Below are 26,706 nucleotides of genomic sequence, written 5' to 3'. Positions count from 1 at the left end.
GTTCGCCATTGACAAAGCTGAGGCGAAATGCGCATCAGACGGATGTAACCTGGTGTGTGCTGCCTGGAGTATGTGTTGAAAAATTGTTCCACATACATCTATTTATATTGCAGGGGAGTGTGAGAGATATCTCTAGTAATACGGTTTTGGGACGGTGTCCTCTACTTTTATATAAAGTATATTGAATCAGACTCCCCAATATTAGGAACTAATATACTAATATATGTTCCTTATATTTACTGCCTTACTCAGTTTATAACTTAATATTGAATCAACTCAGCACACACAGGTTTTTACCCCTTGTTTCTTTTAATGTTATATGTTTGTTTTGTATATATAAGGTCCGGGTATTATGGACTATTTTATAAGATAATTAAATAAAAGTTAATTTTTAAAGGGGCACTAAAACCAAATTTTTAATGATTCTAATAGAACATGCAATTTTAAGCAACTTTCTAATTTACTCATATTATAAATTTTTTTCGTTCTCTTGCTATCTTTACTGGGAATACAAGAAAAACAGAGCGCAACCGAGACTCAAGGTAAGTAATTTAATGAATCAAGTCTGCGCATAAAAACAAGTTGCACTTACAGGATAACAAATTTAAACAAGCGCGTTTATATGGCATCCGGTCTCTCCTTGGATAAAAGTTCCTTCTGCCTGTGTATTTTTACGATGTGACTGGCAATCTTCCAGTGACTGTTTTAACTGCAGCTGCAACAATGGTGTATGTGACTTGTCCTCTCCTGTCCGTCTACGCGTTTCGTCCGGCTTTTGCTGACTTTTTCAAGACTCAGGACGCTGGTTCTGTTGTTAGCGGGGATCCTCTTTAAACCTGGATGACTCCTCCTATTGGATAGGATTTGCTCCAATCCTCTGCTCCACTCACTCACACCCCCTGATTACGTATATCAGGTATGTATCTCGGCATGAGAGTCATTCACATCCGGATAAGTTTACAGAAAAGTTCTTTAATGTAGCAGTCTTTTTTCCTAAATATTAGTTGAAAGTGCCTGCAGTATTGATACTCTAAGCCCCCGCACTGTCTTTGTTGTCTTGAATTAGCGATATTGACTGAAGAGGACTCTACCCTTTAATCTTCACAAGCTCATCAGAGGTTTGTGTCAAGACACAGGGCTATGACTAAGCTGAACTTTGAACACAGCAGATTTTTTTTTTTTTTTCAGTCTAAGTCAGCAAATCTTATATATGTTGGTGAAAATTCCAGGGTCAGTGCGTGTAGCTCTTGCTATTTTTATTTAAAAAGCAGGAATGTAAAGCTTAAGCGCCAGCCCATTTCTGGTTGAGAACCTGGGTTATGCTTGATTATTGGTTTGCTAACTGTATACTCCAATAAGCAAGCGCTATCCATGGTGCTGAACCTAATATGGGCTGGCTCCTAAGCTTTAAATTCCTACTTTTTAAATAAAGATAGCAAGAGAACGAATAAAAATTTATAGTAAGAGTAAATTTGAGGGTTGCTTAAAATTGCATGCTCTATCTGAATCATTAAAGAAAGATTTTGGGTTTAGTATCCATTTAAGTCTTAGTTGTGACTTTCACTACCTACATACCTTTTTGAAGTGAGTGCTTTATATGGTGCTTCTGTCTCTCTGTATTTATATTAGCATGAAGGACCACCTTATCTGCATGAAAAATAAGGTACAGGAATCACACTGCAGTGCAGAAAGCTCAGAAACAGCGTAAGAAACAGCAAGGAGAAACAAAACTTTCCAAGGTAACAAGTTTATATCAACAACATGCATTAGCTCAAACGGAGCCTGTTGTAAAACTTTAAGAACTAGGTTAAGGCTCCAAGGAGGAGCAACCGGTTTAAAGACAGGCCTGATTCTGACCAGGGCCTGAACAAAAGCTTGAACATCTGGTAAATCTGCCAGACGTTTGTGCAAAATAATAGACAGTGCAGAAATCTGACCCTTCAGAGTACCGACTGACAAACCTTTCTCCAGGCCCTCCTGAAGAAAGGACAAAATGCAAGAAACCCACACTAACCTGAATCATAGACATTGTCTAAACAAGACCAACTTCTGCGATGACCAAACTGAAGCAAAAGAAAAACTGAAACATGCGACTGGATTCAGAATCAAAAGTGTCCTCACTAGGATGACGGACTTCCGGTGGGCGGGATCTACGGCAGCAGAGCGCGACTATGCCGTGCGGACCGAGGGAAAGCTAATCCGCCAGTTCCAAGCCATTGGCTGCTATTGGAGCCGGGCATAGGCGCTACAAGTCAGTTTGGAGCACCACGAAAGACCGAGTGCCGGTGCTGAGAAGCACATACTGAAAGTGGCGCACGAACATGAGTATAGTGATACTCCGCCAAGTCTGTAATTTGCTGTAAAAAGCTTCGTAGCTGAAGCAGCACCCTCTGATTGATGTCGCTGGGGAGAAATACGCTGAAAACAAGCACACGTTTGGTGCTATAAAGATAAGTGTCTTTTGGCTTTTTCTGGAATATGCTTAGTGTATGCAAAGTGCAAAGTCTAAAGTCTGGGTGAATAATTTAAGCTTGAGGTGTCATTCTCTGTTTACTGTTTTCCTGCTGGGGTGAAAAAAAAAGCGCTAGAGAGGACGCTACCCTGTGTAAAACAAAGTTGCTGAGGACAAGAGTAGCTGTGCTAGCAGTAAAGGAAGAGGAGCTGGTAAGGGTTAAGTGCTGCATAGAAGTCTGGTGGCATAATATGCACAAAGTGTATGTGGAAGCATGTTTGTTCTGATAAGACCCCAGTGAAGCTGCACACTTTATAAGAACTCACTATTATACCCCTCCTTAAAGTTTGTTGTAATAATTTCTCATGGTATGCTGTGGGCACGGCATGAAAATACACTAACAAGCTGAACTGAGGTATCGCTGCACAGAGCCCTAAAGGTTTCAGTATTACAGTACATTACTCAGCTTATACAGAGGTCCCAGTGAAGAGGCATACACTTAGCTAATAGTGACTGTTGTGCTTTTTCTCCCTACTTCTTTGATGCCTTTATTTATCATGTAAGGAATTACAGAACATTCTGCATCTTGGTTAAAGCAAGGAAAGTAAAAACAAGAAGGGAGGAACACAGGAAAAGTTTATAAGAGCTGTGTGTGTGACTTTTTTCAGGAACTTGTCTAACTAAGGCTGTGTTATTGGCTGTGCACAGATTTAACATCAGGAAAATCAAAAAGGAAAAAGTCTTAATAATTGCTGGAACTTTCCTTATCAAAGAAGAAGACCTCTCACAAACTGGTCATTTAAATTGCTAAAGGCTCATGCTGGGAGCATTTGGTCCTAAATATATAAGTTTAAAATTATTGGTGGAGCTGATAGCACCCAGTGAAAAATTGGCTATAAGCTAATCTGATACAGGAAGCTATACTTACTGCTCTGGATAATCAAGCTCTTGCAGTTACATCAAAGATAGAGAGCACATAGTATTGGAAAAATGTTTTCTAGTTTAAAAAGTTCTTTGTAGTAAAATTTCTTAGCTAAGTGATATACTATGCATAGAACTGTATTTGTATGTTGATGTTAATGAGTAATATCTTAAACATTGTCTCATATACAACGGATGTCTGGTAAAAGAGTTAAATGTAAAGATTTTGATCTCTAAAGATAAGGAAGGGAAGGGGAAAAATAGTAGAAAAGAGGAAGGAAAGAATTTGGATCTGCAAGAATTGTTTACATGTTTATTTTTTATTTTTTTTTGTTCTCTTCCCTCCTTTCTTTTTTATTGCTTTTTGATAGCTGTTTATTCCCCATATAAGGGACTTACTACTATGTAAACCTATTTCAGAGGTGTTATTGAGCGTGTTACTCAATGTGTATATAAATTGCTATAAGGTCTGCATATACCATTCCAAGATAGTCTAAATCTAGGAAAAAGCCATACAGTGGCTGATAAATATTGTTTTGTTTTTTTTCCTGTGTAGAGGCTTAGTTTTCTAGGCCTAACATTATTGGTAATATGACTGCAATACTTGTCTATAAGGAATCAAGGGCCTAGAGTACAAAGAGCTTAGGTCAGCTTCTAGTAAATTTGACTACCTGTTTATAACAAGCTGTAATAATAGCTGGTGAGCAAATACTATAAGACTCCCCCTCCACTACATCAGTGTGCTCACTTGTTGTTTTTTTTTTTTTTTTTTTCTTTTTTTCTTTTTTTTTTCACTTTCCGCTTGAGGAGCCATAAATCACTTATCACTAAACAGACACAGAGATTCACCACTTTAGACTCACTGGTCAGAGGGTGAGCTACTGACCTACCTGCTTTTATTGCACCCCCCTCTTTTTTTTTTTTTTTTTTTTCTTCTCCCTCTCTACCTCCCTTCTTGGGGGGCTTCACTTTTCCTTCTTTTTTCACTCTCCTACTTGTTTGCAACAAATATTCACTTTTTTTGTTTTTCATTCTCACATACACAGACAAATCTCACTTAAAGGGAGTAGATTAATATAAATGGACAGATTTGTCCATAATTTAAAAGATAAATCACCAATTATGACGTCAGCTAAAAATAGAGAGAGAAACAGGAATAAAAATGTTAATGATCAATCACAAGAAAGCGCAGAATGCCTAAATGTAACGCATGGTAATATAGATACACAATTACTAATAGATCAGATATCAGCTCTGATGCTGCCCCAGTTTGACAAATTAAGATTAGAACTTTCAGCAGTGTCAAATGAAGTAAAACAATTTAACCAGAGGTTAGGAGAGGCAGAAAATCGAATCTCTGATCTAGAGGATAAATTGAGCATTAAAAGTAACATAATCGAGACACTCTCAGAGCAAATCACAAAACTACAAGAGAGAGTTGATACAGCAGAAGATAGATCAAGAAGGAATAATTTAAGATTCATAGGTATATCAGAAAAATTCGCAAATGCAGATCTAGAAGCACTAATTATAAAGGAAATCCCAAAACGCCTAGGTATACTAAGGGAAGGCTCAGAGATTATAGTTGAAAGAGTTCATAGACTAGGTCCCAATAAACAGCTGGTATCAGAAGACCGTCCAAATAGGCCTTTCTCTAGACCTGTGATAGCTAAATTTTTAAATTATAAAGATAAACTAGAAATCTTAAAACACTATAAAAAACTCTCAGAACCGCTAATGTTGGAGGATAGAAAGATTCTTATCTTTCAGGATTTTTCTTTGGAAACTTCCAATAAAAGGAAAGTAATGTCTCAGCTGTGCTCACAGTTCATTCAAAAAGGAATACAAGCGTTTGTAATCTATCCTGCTATCTTAAAGATAGGGGATAAGGGAGGTTTTAAATCCTTCCAGAACAGTGAAGAAGCTATACAGTATCTTGCTAAAAGACCATGAAAGCTATGATGATATATTCTCAGATAGTGCTAAATGATTTTTATTTCCCTTTTTTTTCCCTTTTTTTTTTTTTTTTTTTTTTTTCTTCTTTTTTCCTCAGCCTTCTCTATATACATAGTTCTAATAAAGTAAGGGGAGTAATCAAGGTGGATACACCAACAATAAAAATTGCCTAGAACAATAATATGGCTATTGGTTTAAAACCGCTAATTCATTTTACATCATGGAATGTCGGAGGGATTGTATCCCCGATTAAAAGGAAGGCAATCATTAAACATCTTAAAAAATTTAATACTGACATTGCATTATTGCAAGAGATCAGATTATCTGCAGCGGAAATAGCTAAATTAAAAATTAACTGGGTAAAAGAAATCCTAGCCACACCATGTACAGTAAGGAAAAAAGGAGTCGCTATTTTGCTGAGCAAAAATTTGGACTATAAAATTATAGAGGTTAAACTTGATGAAAATGCTCGCTTTCTTATATTGCAATTAGAAATTAGGAAGAAGATATATACTATATGCAATGTATATGGTCCGAATAATTTAGATATGGATTTCTGGGGGAAACTCCAAGCATTATTGTTGAATTATGTAGAGACCAATTTAATTATAGCCGGAGATTTCAATTTAACGCCTAAATTTCCAATAGATAGGAAAAGTACAAAAGGTAGAGAGAAGGACTTTAGATTAGCTAAGGAAATGAGGATTCTAAATACATTCAAAAAAACACTTAAAGTATCTGATATATGGCGAGTTCAGTACCCAGATGTCAAAAGATTCACATGTCTATCTAAATCACTACTATCATTTTCTAGAATTGATTACTTCCTAGTAACTGACTCCATTCTTAAAATAGAACCTAAAACTGATATAAAGGATTTTGCAATCTCTGATCACGCACCCATCACACTAGAATTTTTTGCAGATGATATAAAAACTAGTAGCTATAAAAGCAACTCTTTCTATTTCCCCAAATACATGTTAAAAAATGCATCCTTTGTAGCTATGTAAAAAGAAAAATGGCATATCTTTCTAAATTTAAACAGAGAATATGATGATAGAGTAGAAACACTATGGGAAACAGCAAAAGCTGTATTAAGGGGAGAAATCGTAAGTTTCATGTCTAGATTTAGGAAAAAAAGAAAGGAAAGAGAAAAGCAACTTACTAACCAATTAACTAATATGTATAATAGATTTCTTCAATGTGGTTCAAAGAATAACTGGTTAAAATATACCCAGGCGAAACAGGAGAGAGATCTTTTTTATCTATGCGAAGCTACAAGAGAGGACCTTAAAAAAAAGGCAAAACATATGAAGTTTGGGAATAAGACAGGTAGCTATTTAGCTAGATTAGTGAAATCTGAGAAGAAAAATAGTATAATATCTGCATTAAGAGTAGAGGACAAACTTCTACATAATCCCATAGAGATTAATGAGACCTTTTACCACACATTCCAGAAATTTTACAGTGCACGTGAGGTAGATATTGCCAATAAGGATTTATTCTGGGAAACTATTGTAACCCCTAAATTGTCAGCAGAAGAAATGGGAAAAATTAACTCGCCAATTTCAGAGGAGGAAGTAGAGAGTACAATATATAAATCTAAATTAAACAAAGCCCCGGGTCCAGACCAGCTTCCAGCCGAATTTTATAAAATATTAAATAAAGAAATTATACCACACCTGACTAGATTATTTAACTATTATTATGTAGAGAATGGAGCAATGTCAAAGAATTTTACTAGGGCTGTTACAATTATGATCTTCAAGAAAGGAAGGGATCCTGAGAGGGTAGACTCATATAGACCCATCTCTCTACTTAATGTAGATTATAAGATCTTGGCTACTATAGTAGCAGAAAGATTAAAAAATATCATGGGTAATATTATACATTCTAATCAGGTGGGCTTCATGAATGGTAGAAGCTCTGTAGTAAATATTCGAAAGGCATGTCTCATTATCGAATATTTTAAAGAATTATCGGACCAACCTGAGAAAATTCATAAATCAAACCAGGACGCGGCTATAATAGCTCTAGACGCCGAAAAAGCCTTTGATGCAGTTCAGTGGGATCATCTTTTTACGTCTTTGCTTAAATTTGGTTTCTCAGGACCATTCGTGAACTTTATTAAAATTATTACTATATGCGGACGATATATTGATTTTTTTAAGAAATAGTAAGCATAATATCCCAAAATTAATGGAAATAATAGAACTATATAGTTCCTTCTCAGGTTATAAAGTAAATGTCAATAAATCGGAACTCTTATGGCTCAGTAACTATAAGGATTCGTATAAAAGTCCATTTAAAGTTGTTGATCAAATTTCGTATCTAGGTATCATTCTTAATAAGAATCCAAAATGCTGGTATGATTTAAACTTAATTCCAACTCTTCAGAAAATATATCTTCAGCTAAATGCTTGGAAACATTTACCATTATCTTTATCTGGAAAGATTGGTTTAATTAAAATGATCATTTTCCCTAAGATCCTCTATAAACTACAGAATCTACCTCTCCTTCTAAAGAAGGTCGATATCACACTATTCAATAAAAATATAACAGAATTTCTGTGGGGAAAGGGTAGGAGAAAAATCTCATTAAAAACACTATCATACTCAAAAGAATATGGGGGCTATGCATTACCAGATATTGGGAATTACAATTTAGCATGCCTGGTTAAAATAGCAGCTGAATGGCTGATAGATAAAGAATATTTCACAGATAAATTATTAGAAGAAGAGATTGCAAAGCCTTACATACCTAAAGCGTTACTACACACACAAGCTAAAGATATCCCTCAGAAAATTAAATGTTTGTTTTCATATCTCGGCATTATAAAAGCTTGGCAACAATACTGTAAGAAATTAAAAGTCAACTTTGCAGTATCCAATTTTTTTAACAATAACTGGTTATCCCCCGTTTCTAGAAGCTTTAAAATCCGCAGTATTCCATAGATGGAAAAGAAAGGGTTTAATAAATATTAGTCAAATGATTAATTTTACTTCAGTTATAGCACAGATCAAAACATTCGAAGAGCTAAGAGGTGAATTTGACCTCCCTAGCAAAGATTTTTTTGCTTATCTTCAATTAAGAGACCTTGTAAACAAATTATTACAGAATCAAAATAATGAATGGGGCTGGCCGTCACTTACTTATCTCCTGGATCTATGTAAGAGTGGGAATTTCTCAATAAAAAAATGGTACAAGGAATCATTAAGACAGGAGGGTAATGCAAATCTACAACTGATCGTTAAGAAATGGCATTTGAAGGGTTTAACAGATTGCAATGAAGAATATATACAAAATAGTATCACGAGATCTAATAAGACCTTTATTTCTACTAATTTTAGAGAAGTACACAATAATATATTAAATCAAATATATCTTACCCCTTCTGCCATGGCAAGATGGAATAGTAAAACGCAAGATAAATGTGTCAAATGCGGTAGCAGGGGGGCTGATATCGTGCATTACTTTTGGGAATGCACATTAATTAGACAATACTGGAATAAAATGAGTTTCTGGCTATCGAGAATATTAAAAAAAGAGTTTAAGATCTATCGAGCTTTAGTATTTTTTCTATTCCCTCCAGATATAAAAGAAAAGATCAATAATAAGGAATTTATTGAACTAGCTATTGGGGTGGCCAGGTTCTTATTACTGAAAACATGGATCTCGAAAAAAGTGCCTGCTATATCTGAAGTAAATAATCAGATTATGAAACAAATGACTATAGAGCAATGCCTATTAGAAATAGATAAAAGTAATGAAGTTGAGAGATTTTTCAAGAAATGGGAAATATTTATATATTCACAGTCACCGGATATGCAAAAGAAAATTATCTATCCACTCAGATCTACAGAGTATGTAATGAATGCCATACTTAGAAATGAGCTACCCTTGGTATACTGAGCTGGGAATAAGAGAAGGCTGAGGACACTATATCATACTCATATTCCTTTTTTCTCTTTTTTGGTTTTTTTTTTTTTTTTTTTTTTTATTCTTATTCTTTTCCCCCTCACCCTGTTTTGCTTGGGTGTCTGTCTTTATACCATATAATAAAAGGTTGTTCATGTAGGGAGGAACTAACTGTTTTGGTGTTACTAAGGGAGGTAGGGGATTTGAAGGATTGAGATTTTATTTAATTTCTGTGAGTAAGCCCGTGGTTAACTGGCTGGTATATAACACAGAAGGAAACTTCTTCTTTCTTTTTTTCTTGTTTTTTTTTTTTCTTGTCCGAATGTAAAATGTATATCTACAACTTCCAAATATGTGAACTTGAGATGTCATATACCCCAATGTCCTTCTCCTTTGTTTCTTTTTTCTGTACCCCTCATGGATTTCCCTTTTCAATAAAAATATTATAAAAAAAAAAAAAAAAAAACTGAAACATGCTCCTCCAGAAGGACACAAACTATGTCCGAGAAAGATAGCCAGCAGAGAATCCTGAAAGGAAACCAGAGTCCTATGGAACAGCTAAAGCATAGACCATAGCTGCCTGAGGATCTCTCAATCTGGATCCGAAAAAGGAAGCTTGGCGTTTAAACGAAAACATCATCAAAGCCAACTCCAGGACTCATCACCTGAGAGCGTTTCCACAGAGGAACATTGAGAATACCTCTGGATGAAGAGCCCACTAAGCACAAAAACTTACTCCCGGGCAAAAATCTGTCTGCACAGATAATCTCCATAAATGATTTTTGGAGAACATACAAAGTTGTAGAGATGATCACAGGTTTCTGGAACTCTGTGTCTTAAGGTGTTCTCTGAGCAGCATTATGCTATTAAGGAACCCCAATCTGTTCCCTAGCCAGAGAGGCTAGCAACCCATAATCATAAGAAGCATGCGCCATGGGACAAGACATCCGGAGAGAGTCACCAGAACCGAAATCTCTAAAAAAAAAAAAGTCAAAACTAACCTCAGAAAGAGATCAGATAGGATTTCAATCCCTTGAGAAGAAATAGGCCCAATGGAATTCAAACCCAGAACATTCTGGGTCTTAAACAGATATTAGAACTATCAAACTATAGGAGCACTCCCTATATAAAAAGTATAGTTTAAAACAGCTTGCGAGCACACATTCCAGGTGCAAGAAACTGCAGCAGGAACCAAACTGCAAACCTAACGATTACCAGGCAGTAGAGCCAATACAGCTGGTGTAAATAAAAAGATTATTGTACATGTGACACTATGGTCCCCAGATAGAGGACTTATCAGATATTAAACTGATAAGAAAAGATACTACACTTGATCTTAGCCAAAAGGCCGAGAAGCAATAGACATTCGCAAAATACCCCTCAATATGAGAATTAAACAAGCCCGGAAAATAAAAATAGGGCAACATACCTGACCCAGAAACTAGAAAAATCACCTCGTTATGAAAGAGAATATAACACGGAGATCCAGAAGAAACAATTATAATATATAATTATAAAATTCATGGACAAGAATCCCCACTCTGCCCTAGGAGAACGTCATGCTCCAATAGGGAATGGAATTCTGGTCTCCCAAGAGAATCTCAGTGACTTTCCACTGAGCATAAGCAAATCCCTAAAAAAAAATTATGTACATGATAGAAAAGAAATACATTGATCATTCATATAAAGAAAACTGCACCCACATGGTAGCACATACTAAGGAAACAGACTCTGTCAAGACCAACACATCCTGAAAAAATAGTCTCATAATGGATTATTGCAACAGATTTCAAAATACATCTCGTGCCCCAATGAAAAACATGTCAACACATGAGATTAAAAAAATTAAGTCTCATTCCAGTGTGATTTTTTTTATTATATATAAATAAAAGGTGTCCAATCATCAAAATAGGTTAACTAAAAAATAACCTTATAAAGATGTAGAAACACAAAATTGATATATGTCAAAAGGACAACGAATGGTACAAAACATAATTTATGCTTACCTGATAAATTTATTTCTCTTGTAGTGTAGTCAGTCCACGGGTCATCCATTACTTATGGAATATATCTCTTCCTAACAGGAAGCTGCAAGAGGATCACCCAAGCAGAGCTGCTATATAGCTCATTCGACCAAAACCAGACGAGAAAGGAGAAACCATAGGGTGCAGTGGTGACTGGAGTTTAATTAAAATTTAGATCTGCCTTAAAGACAGGGCGGGCCGTGGACTGACTACACTACAAGAGAAATAAATTTATCAGGTAAGCATAAAACAGAATTTATGTTTACCTGATAAATTACTTTCTCCAACGGTGTGTCCGGTCCACGGCGTCATCCTTACTTGTGGGATATTCTCTTCCCCAACAGGAAATGGCAAAGAGCCCAGCAAAGCTGGTCACATGATCCCTCCTAGGCTCCGCCTACCCCAGTCATTCGACCGACGTTAAGGAGGAATATTTGCATAGGAGAAACCATATGGTACCGTGGTGACTGTAGTTAAAGAAAATAAATTATCAGACCTGATTAAAAAAACCAGGGCGGGCCGTGGACCGGACACACCGTTGGAGAAAGTAATTTATCAGGTAAACATAAATTCTGTTTTCTCCAACATAGGTGTGTCCGGTCCACGGCGTCATCCTTACTTGTGGGAACCAATACCAAAGCTTTAGGACACGGATGAAGGGAGGGAGCAAATCAGGTGACCTAAATGGAAGGCACCACGGCTTGCAAAACCTTTCTCCCAAAAATAGCCTCAGAAGAAGCAAAAGTATCAAACTTGTAAAATTTGGTAAAAGTGTGCAGTGAAGACCAAGTCGCTGCCCTACATATCTGATCAACAGAAGCCTCGTTCTTGAAGGCCCATGTGGAAGCCACAGCCCTAGTGGAATGAGCTGTGATTCTTTCGGGAGGCTGCCGTCCGGCAGTCTCGTAAGCCAATCTGATGATGCTTTTAATCCAAAAAGAGAGAGAGGTAGAAGTTGCTTTTTGACCTCTCCTTTTACCGGAATAAACAACAAACAAGGAAGATGTTTGTCTAAAATCCTTTGTAGCATCTAAATAGAATTTTAGAGCGCGAACAACATCCAAATTGTGCAACAAACGTTCCTTCTTTGAAACTGGTTTCGGACACAGAGAAGGTACGATAATCTCCTGGTTAATGTTTTTGTTAGAAACAACTTTTGGAAGAAAACCAGGTTTAGTACGTAAAACCACCTTATCTGCATGGAACACCAGATAAGGAGGAGAACACTGCAGAGCAGATAATTCTGAAACTCTTCTAGCAGAAGAAATTGCAACTAAAAACAAAACTTTCCAAGATAATAACTTAATATCAACGGAATGCAAGGGTTCAAACGGAACCCCCTGAAGAACTGAAAGAACTAAATTGAGACTCCAAGGAGGAGTCAAAGGTTTGTAAACAGGCTTAATTCTAACCAGAGCCTGAACAAAGGCTTGAACATCTGGCACAGCGGCCAGCTTTTTGTGAAGTAACACAGACAAGGCAGAAATCTGTCCCTTCAGGGAACTTGCAGATAATCCTTTTTCCAATCCTTCTTGAAGGAAGGATAGAATCCTAGGAATCTTAACCTTGTCCCAAGGGAATCCTTTAGATTCACACCAACAGATATATTTTTTCCAAATTTTGTGGTAAATCTTTCTAGTTACAGGCTTTCTGGCCTGAACAAGAGTATCGATAACAGAATCTGAGAATCCTCGCTTCGATAAGATCAAGCGTTCAATCTCCAAGCAGTCAGCTGGAGTGAAACCAGATTCGGATGTTCGAACGGACCCTGAACAAGAAGGTCTCGTCTCAAAGGTAGCTTCCAAGGAGGAGCCGATGACATATTCACCAGATCTGCGTACCAAGTCCTGCGTGGCCACGCAGGAGCTATCAAGATCACCGACGCCCTCTCCTGATTGATCCTGGCTACCAGCCTGGGGATGAGAGGAAACGGCGGGAACACATAAGCTAGTTTGAAGGTCCAAGGTGCTACTAGTGCATCCACTAGAGCCGCCTTGGGATCCCTGGATCTGGACCCGTAGCAAGGAACTTTGAAGTTCTGACGAGAGGCCATCAGATCCATGTCTGGAATGCCCCACAGCTGAGTGACTTGGGCAAAGATTTCCGGATGGAGTTCCCACTCCCCCGGATGCAATGTCTGACGACTCAGAAAATCCGCTTCCCAATTTTCCACTCCTGGGGTGTGGATAGCAGACAGGTGGCAGGAGTGAGACTCCGCCCATAGAATGATTTTGGTCACTTCTTCCATCGCCAGGGAACTCCTTGTTCCCCCCTGATGGTTGATGTACGCAACAGTTGTCATGTTGTCTGATTGAAACCGTATGAACTTGGCCCTCGCTAGCTGAGGCCAAGCCTTGAGAGCATTGAATATCGCTCTCAGTTCCAGAATATTTATCGGTAGAAGAGATTCTTCCCGAGACCAAAGACCCTGAGCTTTCAGGGATCCCCAGACCGCGCCCCAGCCCATCAGACTGGCGTCGGTCGTGACAATGACCCACTCTGGTCTGCGGAATGTCATCCCTCGTGACAGGTTGTCCAGGGACAGCCACCAACGGAGTGAGTCTCTGGTCCTCTGATTTACTTGTATCTTCGGAGACAAGTCTGTATAGTCCCCATTCCACTGACTGAGCATGCACAGTTGTAATGGTCTTAGATGAATGCGTGCAAAAGGAACTATGTCCATTGCCGCTACCATCAACCCGATCACTTCCATGCACTGAGCTATGGAAGGAAGAGGGACGGAATGAAGTATCCGACAAGAGTCTAGAAGTTTTGTTTTTCTGGCCTCTGTCAGAAAAATCCTCATTTCTAAGGAGTCTATTATTGTTCCCAAGAAGGGAACCCTTGTTGACGGAGATAGAGAACTCTTTTCCACGTTCACTTTCCATCCGTGAGATCTGAGAAAGGCCAGGACAATGTCCGTGTGAGCCTTTGCTTGAGGAAGGGACGACGCTTGAATCAGAATGTCGTCCAAGTAAGGTACTACGGCAATGCCCCTTGGTCTTAGCACAGCTAGAAGGGACCCTAGTACCTTTGTGAAAATCCTTGGAGCAGTGGCTAATCCGAAAGGAAGCGCCACGAACTGGTAATGTTTGTCCAGGAATGCGAACCTCAGGAACCGATGATGTTCCTTGTGGATAGGAATATGTAGATACGCATCCTTTAAATCCACCGTGGTCATGAATTGACCTTCCTGGATGGAAGGAAGAATAGTTCGAATGGTTTCCATCTTGAACGATGGAACCTTGAGAAACTTGTTTAAGATCTTGAGATCTAAGATTGGTCTGAACGTTCCCTCTTTTTTGGGAACTATAAACAGATTGGAGTAGAACCCCATCCCTTGTTCTCTTAATGGAACGGGATGAATCACTCCCATTTTTAACAGGTCTTCTACACAATGTAAGAATGCCTGTCTTTTTATGTGGTCTGAAGACAACTGAGACCTGTGGAACCTCCCCCTTGGGGGAAGTCCCTTGAATTCCAGAAGATAACCTTGGGAGACTATTTCTAGCGCCCAAGGATCCAGAACATCTCTTGCCCAAGCCTGAGCGAAGAGAGAGAGTCTGCCCCCCACCAGATCCGGTCCCGGATCGGGGGCCAACATTTCATGCTGTCTTGGTAGCAGTGGCAGGTTTCTTGGCCTGCTTTCCCTTGTTCCAGCCTTGCATTGGTCTCCAAGCTGGCTTGGCTTGAGAAGTATTACCCTCTTGCTTAGAGGACGTAGCACTTTGGGCTGGTCCGTTTCTACGAAAGGGACGAAAATTAGGTTTATTCTTTGCCTTGAAAGGCCGATCCTGAGGAAGGGCGTGGCCCTTACCCCCAGTGATATCCGAGATAATCTCTTTCAAGTCAGGGCCAAACAGCGTTTTCCCCTTGAAAGGAATGTTAAGTAACTTGTTCTTGGAAGACGCATCAGCCGACCAAGATTTCAACCAAAGCGCTCTGCGCGCCACAATAGCAAACCCAGAATTCTTAGCCGCTAACCTAGCCAATTGCAAAGTGGCGTCTAGGGTGAAAGAATTAGCCAATTTGAGAGCATTGATTCTGTCCATAATCTCCTCATAAGGAGGAGAATCACTGTCGACCGCCTTTATCAGCTCATCGAACCAGAAACATGCGGCTGTAGCGACAGGGACAATGCATGAAATTGGTTGTAGAAGGTAACCCTGCTGAACAAACATCTTTTTAAGCAAACCTTCTAATTTTTTATCCATAGGATCTTTGAAAGCACAACTATCCTCTATGGGTATAGTGGTGCGTTTGTTTAAAGTGGAAACCGCTCCCTCGACCTTGGGGACTGTCTGCCATAAGTCCTTTCTGGGGTCGACCATAGGAAACAATTTTTTAAATATGGGGGGAGGGACGAAAGGAATACCGGGCCTTTCCCATTCCTTATTAACAATGTCCGCCACCCGCTTGGGTATAGGAAAAGCTTCTGGGAGCCCCGGCACCTCTAGGAACTTGTCCATTTTACATAGTTTCTCTGGGATGACCAACTTGTCACAATCATCCAGAGTGGATAATACCTCCTTAAGCAGAATGCGGAGATGTTCCAACTTAAATTTAAATGCAATCACATCAGGTTCAGCTTGTTGAGAAATGTTCCCTGAATCAGTAATTTCTCCCTCAGACAAAACCTCCCTGGCCCCATCAGACTGAGTTAGGGGCCCTTCAGAAATATTAATATCAGCGTCGTCATGCTCTTCAGTATCTAAAACAGAGCAGTCGCGCTTACGCTGATAAGTGTTCATTTTGGCTAAAATGTTTTTGACAGAATTATCCATTACAGCCGTTAATTGTTGCATAGTAAGGAGTATTGGCGCGCTAGATGTACTAGGGGCCTCCTGAGTGGGCAAGACTCGTGTAGACGAAGGAGGGAATGATGCAGTACCATGCTTACTCCCCTCACTTGAGGAATCATCTTGGGCATCATTGTCATTGTCACATAAATCACATTTATTTAAATGAATAGGAATTCTGGCTTCCCCACATTCAGAACACAGTCTATCTGGTAGTTCAGACATGTTAAACAGGCATAAACTTGATAACAAGTACAAAAAACGTTTTAAAATAAAACCGTTACTGTCACTTTAAATTTTAAACTGAACACACTTTATTACTGCAAATGCGAAAAAACATGAAGGAATTGTTCAAAATTCACCAAATTTTCACCACAGTGTCTTAAAGCCTTAAAAGTATTGCACACCAAATTTGGAAGCTTTAACCCTTAAAATAACGGAACCGGAGCCGTTTTGAACTTTAACCCCTTACAGTCCCTGGTATCTGCTTTGCTGAGACCCAACCAAGCCCCAAGGGGAATACGATACCAAATGACGCCTTCAGAAAGTCTTTTCTAAGTATCAGAGCTCCTCTCACATGCGACTGCATGCCATGCCTCTCAAAAACAAGTGCGCAACACCGGCGCGAAAATGAGGCTCTGCCTATGCTTTGGGAAAGCCCCTAAAGAATAAGGTGTCTAAAACAGTGCCTGCCGATATTATTATATCAAAATACCCAGATAAAATGATTCCTCAAGGCTAAATATGTGTTAATAATCAATCGATTTAGCCCAAAAAAAGTCTACAGTCTTAATAAGCCCTTTTTGAAGCCCTTATTTACAATCGTAATAAACATGGCTTACCGGATCCCAGAGGGAAAATGACAGCTTCCAGCATTACATCGTCTTGTTAGAATGTGTCATACCTCAAGCAGCAAGAGACTGCTCACTGTTCCCCCAACTGAAGTTAATTGCTCTCAACAGTCCTGTGTGGAACAGCCATGGATTTTAGTGACGGTTGCTAAAATCATTTTCCTCATACAAACAGAAATCTTCATCTCTTTTCTGTTTCTGAGTAAATAGTACATACCAGCACTATTTCAAAATAAAAAACTCTTGATTGAATAATAAAAACTACAGTTAAACACTAAAAAACTCTAAGCCATCTCCGTGGAGATGTTGCCTGTACAACGGCAAAGAGAATGACTGGGGTAGGCGGAGCCTAGGAGGGATCATGTGACCAGCTTTGCTGGGCTCTTTGCCATTTCCTGTTGGGGAAGAGAATATCCCACAAGTAAGGATGACGCCGTGGACCGGACACACCTATGTTGGAGAAATTATGTTTTCTCTTGTTAAGTGTAGTCAGTCCACGGGTCATCCATTACTTATGGAATACCAATACCAAAGCTAAAGTACACGGATGAAGGGAGGGACAAGGTAGGAACCTTAAACAGAAGGAACCACTGCCTGAAGCACCTTTCTCCCAAAAATAGCCTCCGAAGAAGCAAAAGTGTCAAATTTGTAAAATTTTGAAAAAGTGTGAAGTGAAGACCAAGTTGCAGCCTTGCAAATCTGTTCAACAGAGGCCTCATTTTTAAAGGCCCAGGTGGAAGCCACAGCTCTAGTAGAATAATCGGTGTAATCCTTTCAGGAGGCTGCTGTCCAGCAGTCTCATAGGCTAAACGTATTATGCTACAAAGCCAAAAAGAGAGAGAGGTAGCCGAAGCCTTTTGACCTCTTCTCTGTCCAGAGTAAACGACAAACAGGGAAGAAGTTTGACGAAAATCTTTAGTTGCCTGCAAACAGAACTTCAGGGCACGGACTACGTCCAGATTATGCAAAAGTCGTTCCTTCTTTGAAGAAGGGTTAGGACACAGTGATGGAACAACAATCTCTTGATTGATATTCCTGTTAGTAACTACCTTAGGTAAGAACCCAGGTTTAGTACGCAGAACTACCTTGTCTGAATGAAAAATCAGATAAGGAGAATCACAATGTAAAGCAGATAACTCAGAGACTCTTCGAGCCGAGGAAATAGCCAAATCAAAAACAGAACCTTCCAGGATAACAGCTTGATATCAATGGAATGAAGGGGTTCAAATGGAACGCCTTGAAGAACGTTAAGAACTAAGTTTAAGCTCCACGGCGGAGCAACAGTCTTAAACACAGGCTTAATCCTAGCTAAAGCCTGACAAAAAGCCTGAACGTCTGGAACTTCTGCCAGACGTTTGGGTAGAAGAATAGACAGAGCAGAAATCTGTCCCTTTAACGAACTAGCAGATAAGCCCTTTTCTAAACCCTCTTGTAGAAAAGACAATATCCTAGGAATCCTAAACTTACTCCATGAGTAACTCTTGGATTCGCACCAATATAAATATTTACGCCATATCTTATGGTAAATTCTTCTGGTAACAGGCTTCCTAGCCTGTATTAAGGTATCAATAACCGAATCCGAGAAGCCACGCTTTGAGAGAATCAAGCGTTCAATCTCCATGCAGTCAGCCTCAGAGAAATTAGATTTGGATGGTTGAAAGGACCCTGAATTAGAAGGTCCTGTCTCAGAGGCAGAAACCACGGTGGGCAGGACGACATGTCCACTAGGTCTGCATACCAGGTCCTGCGTGGCCACGCAGGCGCTATCAGAATCACCGAAGCTCTCTCCTGTTTGATCTTGGCAATGAAACGAGGAAGCATCGGAAATGGTGGAAACACATAAGCCATGTTGAAGACCCAAGGGGCTGTCAGAGCATCTATCAGCACCGCTCCCGGGTCCCTGGACCTGGATCCGTAACAAGGAAGCTTGGCGTTCTGGCGAGACGCCATGAGATCCAGATCTGGTTTGCCCCAACGATGAATCAGTTGAGCAAAGACCTCCGGATGAAGTTCCCACTCCCCCGGATGAAAAGTCTGGCGACTTAGAAAATCCGCCTCCCAGTTCTCCACGCCTGGGATGTAAATCGCTGACAGGTGGCAAGAGTGAGACTCTGCCCAGCGAATTATCTTTGAGACTTCCAACATCGCTAGGGAACTTCTGGTTCCCCCTTGATGGTTGATGTAAGCCACAGTCGTGATGTTGTCCGACTGAAATCTGATGAACCTCAGAGTTGCTAACTGAGGCCAAGCTAGGAGAGCATTGAATATTGCTCTTAATTCCAGAATATTTATTTGGAGGAGTTTCTCCTCCTGAGTCCATAGTCCCTGAGCCTTCAGGGAGTTCCAGACTAACCCCAGCCTAGAAGGCTGGCGTTTGTTGTTACAATCGTCCAATCTGGCCTGCGAAAGGTCATCCCCTTGGACAGATGTGGCAGAGAAAGCCACCATAGAAGAGAATCTCTGGTCTCTTGATCCAGATTTAGCAGGGGGGACAAATCTGAGTAATCCCCATTCCACTGACTTAGCATGCACAATTGCAGCGGTCTGAGATACTATGTCCATTGCCGCTACCATTAAGCCGATTACTTCCATGCACTGAGCTACTGACGGGTGTGGAATGGAATGAAGGACACGGCAAGCATTTAGAAGTTTTGATAACCTGGCCTCCGTCAGGTAAATTTTCATCTCTACAGAATCTATAAGAGTCCCTAGAAAGGGAACCCTTGTAAGTGGTAATAGAGAACTCTTTTCCACGTTCACCTTCCACCCATGCGACCTCAGAAATGCCAGAACTATCTCTGTATGAGACTTGGCAGTTTGAAAACTTGACGCTTGTATCAGAATGTCGTCTAGGTACGGAGTCACCGCTATGCCTCGCGGTCTTAGTACTGCCAGAAGTGAGCCCAGAACTTTTGTAAAGATTCTTGGAGCCGTAGCTAATCCGAAGGGAAGAGCTACAAACTGGTAATGCCTGTCTAGGAAAGCAAATCTTAGGTACCGATAATGATCCTTGTGAATCGGTATGTGAAGGTAGGCATCCTTTAAGTCCACTGTGGTCATGTACTGACCCTCTTGGATCATGGGAAGGATGGTTCGAATAGTTTCCATTTTGAATGATGGAACTCTTAGGAATTTGTTTAGGATTTTTAAGTCCAAGATTGGTCTGAAGGTTCCCTCTTTCTTGGGAACCACAAATAGATTTGAATAGAATCCTTGCCCGTGTTCCGTCCGCGGAACTGGGTGGATCACCCCCATTATTAAGAGGTCTTGTACACAGCGTAGAAACGCCTCTTTCTTTATTTGGTTTGCTGATAACCTTGAAAGATGAAATCTCCCTCGTGGAGGAGAAGTTTTGAAGTCCAGGAGATATCCCTGAGATATGATCTCCAACGCCCAGGGATCCTGGACATCTCTTGCCCAAGCCTGGGCGAAGAGAGAAAGTCTGCCCCCCACTAGATCCGTTTCCGGATAGGGGGCCCTCTCTTCATGCTGTCTTAGGGGCAGCAGCAGGTTTCTTGGCCTGCTTGCCCTTGTTCCGGGACTGGTTAACTTTCCAGCCCTGTCTGTAACGAGCAACAGCTCCTTCCTGTTTTGGAGCGGAGGAAGTTGATGCTGCTCCTGCCTTGAAGTTACGAAAGGCACGAAAATTAGACTGTTTGGCCTTTGATTTGGCCCTGTCCTGAGGTAGAGCATGGCCCTTACCTCCCGTAATGTCAGCTATAATTTATTTCAAGCCGGGCCCGAATAAGGTCTGCCCTTTGAAAGGAATATTAAGCAATTTAGATTTAGAAGTCACGTCAGCTGACCAGGATTTAAGCCATAGCGCTCTGCGCGCTTGGATGGCGAATCCGGAGTTCTTAGCCGTAAGTTTGGTTAAATGTACGACGGCATCAGAAACAAATGCGTTAGCTAGCTTAAGTGCTTTAAGCTTGCTCATAATTTCATCCAATGGAGCTGTGCGAATGGCCTCTTCCAGAGACTCAAACCAGAATGCCGCCGCAGCAGTGACAGGCGCAATGCATGCAAGGGGCTGTAAGATAAAACCTTGTTGAACAAACATTTTCTTAAGGTAACCCTCTAATTTCTTATCCATTGGATCTGAAAAGGCACAACTATCCTCCACCGGGATAGTGGTACGCTTAGCTAAAGTAGAAACTGCTCCCTCCACCTTAGGGACCGTCTGCCATAAGTCTCGTGTGGTGGCGTCTATAGGAAACATTTTCCTAAATATGGGAGGAGGGGAAAAAGGCACACCAGGTCTATCCCACTCCTTGCTAATAATCTCTGTAAGCCTTTTAGGTATAGGAAACACGTCAGTACACACCGGTACCGCATAGTATCTATCCAACCTACATAATTTTTCTGGAATTGCAACCGTGTTACAATCATTCAGAGCCGCTAATACCTCCCCTAGCAATATGCGGAGGTTCTCAAGCTTAAATATAAAATTAGAAATCTCTGAATCCAGTCTCCCTGGATCAGATCCGTCACCCAAAGAATGAAGCTCTCCGTCTTCATGTTCTGCAAACTGTGACGCAGTATCTGACATGGCTCTCACCTCATCCGCGCGCTCTGTCCTTAACCCAGAGCTATCGCGCTTGCCTCTTAATTCTGGCAATTTAGATAATACTTCTGTCATAACAGTAGTTATGTCTTGCAAAGTGATTTGTAAGGGCCTCCCTGATGTACTTGGCGCCACAAAATCACACACCTCCTGAGCGGGAGGCGAAGGTACTAATACGTGAGGAGAGTTAGTCGGCATAACTTCCCCCTCGTTGTCTGGTGATAATTTCTTTACATGTAAAGATTGACTTTTATTTAAAGTAACATCAATGCAATTAGTACACAAATTTCTATTGGGCTCCACATTGGCCTTTAAACATAGTGAACAAAGAGATTCATCTGAGTCAGACATGTTTAAACAGACTAGCAAGCTTGGAAATACTTTTCTAAATAAATTTACAAGCAATATAAAAAACGCTACTGTGCCTTTAAGAAGCACAAAAAGCTGTCACAGTTGAAATAACAATGAACCAAAATAGTTATAGCAACCAATTTTTCACAGTAAATGTATTAAGTTAGCAAAGGATTGCACCCACCAGCAAGTGGATGATTAACCCCTTAATACCCAAAAACGGATAACAATTTAATAATTAACGTTTTTAACACAGTCAAAACACACTGTCACAGGTCTGCTGTGACTGATTACCTCCCTCAAAATGAATTTTGAAGACCCCTGAGCTCTCTAGAGACGATCTGGATCATGGAGGATGAAGTAGACAGATTATGACTGAATTTTTACTGCGCAAAAAAGCGCTAAATAGGCCCCTCCCACTCATATTACAACAGTGGGGAAGCTCAGATAACTGTTTCTATGCAGAAAACAAAGATGGCCATGTGGTAAAAATCATGCCCCAATAAGTTTTATCACCAAGTACCTCACAAAAAACGATTAACATGCCATTAAACGTTTTGAACATACATTTTAAGAGTTATGAAGTGTTATTAATAAGCCTGCTACCAGTCGCTTTTACTGCAGTTAAGGCTCATACATTATTTCAGTATTAACAGTATTTTCAGAGTCAATTCCATTCCTTAGAAAAATACATTCAGTGTACACACACTCATCGGCCTAATACCAGTCGCTATCACTGCATTTAAGGCTGAACTTACGTTACATTGGTATCAGCAGTATTTTCTCAGTCAATTCCATTCCTCAGAAAAATAATTTACTGCACATACCTCGTTTGCAGGGGGGCCCTGCATGCTATTCCCCTTTTCTGAAGTTACCTCACTCCTCAGATGAGAACAGCCAGTGGATCTTAGTTACGTCTGCTAAGATCATAGAAAACGCAGGCAGATTCTTCTTCTAATGCTGCCTGAGAACAAACAGCACACTCCGGTGCCATTTAAAATAACAAACTTTTGATTGAAGAAATAAACTAAGTTAAAAAACACCACAGACCTCTCACAGCGACCTATCTTTAGTTAGGCTGCAAGAGAATGACTGAATATGACATGTGAGGGGAGGAGCTATATAGCAGCTCTGCTTGGGAGATCCTCTTGCAGCTTCCTGTTAGGAAGAGATATATTCCATAAGTAATGGATGACCCGTGGACTGACTACACTTAACAAGAGAAATAAGAGCAAAAAGCTCCTCAATTCATGAGGGCAAATGTAATATGAAATTCCTATAATAAAAACAGGAAAATAAATTAGAGGATGATACATTAAACATCCTGTATTACATACGCTAACAATATCACCTCAATGTGAGATAAATTAAAATAAGTATTCCTATAATACAGATATAGAAATAAATATAATAGGGTTCTGATGAGAATAATACATGAAAACATGTAACAAGAAATGAACCCCCTATACACAAGATAGGAGAACATACATGTCACGGACATTAGTACAGAGACATGCAGCCCCTGAGCCAAGAAGGAAAGCCTCTGTACAAGTAGAACATTAAGTTATATTATATATGACTCATTATAACAAAAAGGATCAATACAAAATTATTATCCTTTATCACTGCAGAAAACTAACAATAGTCATGAAAATGCTAATAATCCCTCAAAACATATAATAATATGCACAGCAGAGAATAGATATATAAGCAGACATAAGGCTTATAACAAAATTCTATATACACTGAATGGAAAATGATTAAACTTATAAAATCTAATAATCCCTAACAAAATATATTTAAGATACACTGCAGACAAAAAATAAATAAGAAGACATAAAATTTATAAAAATATCTACTTAGAAAGGTAGGGGGGGGGGGGGAATAAAATGCTATAAATCCCTAACATCCAATCTCAAGCTTATGAGAATCAGAAGCAACATCTTAAATTTAGACAGTTCTAAAGGGCATACAGATGAAAACAAAAGCATTCAAATATAACTAATTTTGAAGTTATTACTGTCCAGACTGCACAGAAATTGATATCAGACTGAATATGCAGTATCAGAATGAGAGAAAAAGATAGTTAGTTCCCCGTTATCATAAATTAAATACAAGGCGGAACCTGAAGTTACATAAAACTGCCAGCTGAGGGCAGTAAAAACTAGGATAACACTATTCTCAAGAAAAACACATCTTGAAATAAAAGTGCAGGCATAAGTGATTATTGTAAAAAACTTTACAAAAACGCCATAAACCATGAAAAATAATACGCAATGTTGGCTTTACAGCAAGTGATTACATGTAATGTACATATTAAAACACATTACTCTTTGACTAATTTGTATACGCGAAGCGAGGAAACATGTGAGATATATCTGCAGCGGATCTCATGGAAATCAAATTAAACCGTGTATAGCGCAACACTAACTGAAATAATTAGTACACACTGACAAGAAACACCCAGAAAGCTTTCTTTGTAAGTGCAACTTAAAAATGCCTATAAGAGCATCCACCTAACATTAGATGCTTACTAAGACAACAAAACGATCCTATACCCAGAGTCGATAGGGGGAAGTGAACCTAGCACTAGAGATCCCGTGGAGCATATCACAATAAGATGGCGGCGCTTTCTCATAGAACCTCCCTCTCCAAGCCTAGTAAAAGAGACAAACTAATGGCGGTAGAACAATAGCCACAATACTGGAAATAATAAAAGAGGGAGGGCGGGTAGATGGCGCCAAATCTATTAGCTCTGCCGCCAATAAAACTAAATACTATTTCTTAAAATGGTAGTATTTGAGGGAGAATAGACAGATGGCACCAAATCCCACCTAAGTGCAGCCGCAATTACTAAAATAAAACACTACCCTATAAGAGCTAGAAAGCCCCAAGGAGGTTTCAAAACGCGAGTTTAAAACAAGCCTACTGTTCCCATAGCCTGTAAATCTTAAACTCACCTAGTGCACATTGCGATCGTCCCAAGCACAGAGCTCATAGGACTGAAATCTATGTACTGGCTGCTGAAGGCCAGGAGACCCAGAGCCAAAAGGGAGACTAAAGTCAGCGTACTGTCGAAAGTTTGACCCCAAGCCCTGCTGATACCGATATGCTAAATAAGCCTCTATTAAAACATATAGCTCCTCAGTCCTTAATAAAAGGCACCAGCTGCAGGGGACGTTTAGTGAAAAACCTAACTCGGGTATTGAAGGCATATAACACCCTTACTTCATGTAAAGATGATAGTAACTCCCAATGTGCTTGAGCCTTCTAAACCTAAGAAGGAAATAAGCACTTACCTTGTAGCTGCAGCCATGAGGTAGGCATATATTCCCAGGTCTGTCAGCCTCATCTGACCGCTGACAGGGACCTGGAGGAAGAGAAAAAACAGAGTAACCAACACTGGTTTCTATAAAGGGATAGCATTGTTGTTAGAAGTTTAAGCAAAGACTACATCATCGTCTTCTAACTGCTAAAAGCCACCATTACTCTTACTAAAGAGATTGACATGGACACAGCATAACCCCAATCCTTGCTTGCAGGGAAAAGCACCCATAAAAGGATTATACCTTCACACACCAACTTCGCACAACCTCCATTGACAGAGGCAAAGAGAAAGACTGGGAATTATGGGTAAGGGAAGTTACAGTTAACAGCTTTGCTGGGGTGCTTTTTGCCTCCTCCTGCTGGCCAGGAGTTGAATATCCCACTAGTAATTGGAATGACGTTGTGGACTCTCCATGCCATAGGAAAGAAATGGGAAACTAATGTACCTGACAATTTACAATCTTGGATGGGCAGGTTCACTACATGTGAACCTTGTCTGTCTAATCAATGATTCATCTGGCCAATAGTGTCTGACAAAAATCACTGCATTGGCAATTCAATTACAGTAAATAATATAATGAAAAGATCAAAAGCCATAATGTCATAAACAATTACAATTATAATATACAGCAACTTCAGCACAAAAAAAGGAACATGAAAAGCAAAAGTGGATGACAAATATATAATAAAAATAATGACACTAGAAGAAAGACGGTAAAAGCCCATCTCTTGTGTCCAAATAGCAATAGAGATAATTTAATAAAATTGTATTGTTAATAGCAGTGTTAATTTTGACAGCACTATTTTATTCATCTACATTGTTTTAGTTTTAGTCGATTAAAAATCATAAAAAAATCTAAATCTAAAAATCTAGTGGGTTTAATTAAAGTGTAATGCATTATATAAGCATTTCTCTAGATTTTCAAAACTCATATATTCTAGAGAAAACAACTATTAACCTGTTATTACGTATGGTATTAAGGTTTGAACATGCAATACAGACACAGATTTAACTGTTGTGATATATAACATGTCTTTATTTATCTTAAAATTAAATAAAACCAAGTCTCATAAAGCATTTTCTTTTAAATATTTTCCACAAAGGGCCAGTAATTAGATATGCATTGATTATAACAGCTTGCATATGACATTCTTCATTTTTTCATGCAGAAGTGCAACTCTAAAATATTAAAAAGAACTGTATCATCTGTAAAGCCATTGTACATATTACTTAGCCGTCTAAGTCCAAAGAGATTGGATTTCTTCCCAAAACGTTCCTCCCTAACATTTTAGTTTAGTTTTAGTTAGTCAACTGAAATGTCAATAGATTTTCGTTATAGTTTAAGTCATTATAACTTCGTTTTTATTTAGTTATAGTCACTGAAACAGTGTTGTTGATGAAAAACTATGACAAAAAATTATTATTCGACTAAAATAACAGAGGTTAATAGTCCATTTTTAACAGAGAAAATTAATATTAGATATATTCTTATGCAGGAAGGTATATATGCCTAGTATCCAATAGTATAATTCACAATTAAA

The 26,706-nt window shown here is 39.4% G+C and overlaps 1 protein-coding gene and 1 non-coding gene across 2 annotated transcripts in view; both read right to left on the bottom strand.

Annotated features, from left to right (window-relative positions):
• Nucleotides 1–26,706, bottom strand: part of LOC128648916 (E1A-binding protein p400) — a 684,550-nt gene that overhangs the window by 208,203 nt on the left and 449,641 nt on the right. The window lies entirely within an intron of this gene.
• Nucleotides 10,413–10,608, bottom strand: LOC128650583 (U2 spliceosomal RNA). Its single transcript, XR_008400869.1, has one exon. It is a non-coding gene; the product is annotated as a U2 spliceosomal RNA (small nuclear RNA).

Source organism: Bombina bombina, chromosome 2, assembly GCF_027579735.1.
Source record: "Bombina bombina isolate aBomBom1 chromosome 2, aBomBom1.pri, whole genome shotgun sequence".
NCBI classification, from domain to species: domain Eukaryota; kingdom Metazoa; phylum Chordata; class Amphibia; order Anura; family Bombinatoridae; genus Bombina; species Bombina bombina.
Note: the sequence above shows the minus strand (reverse complement) of the source record. Positions and strands in the feature narration are given on the sequence as shown.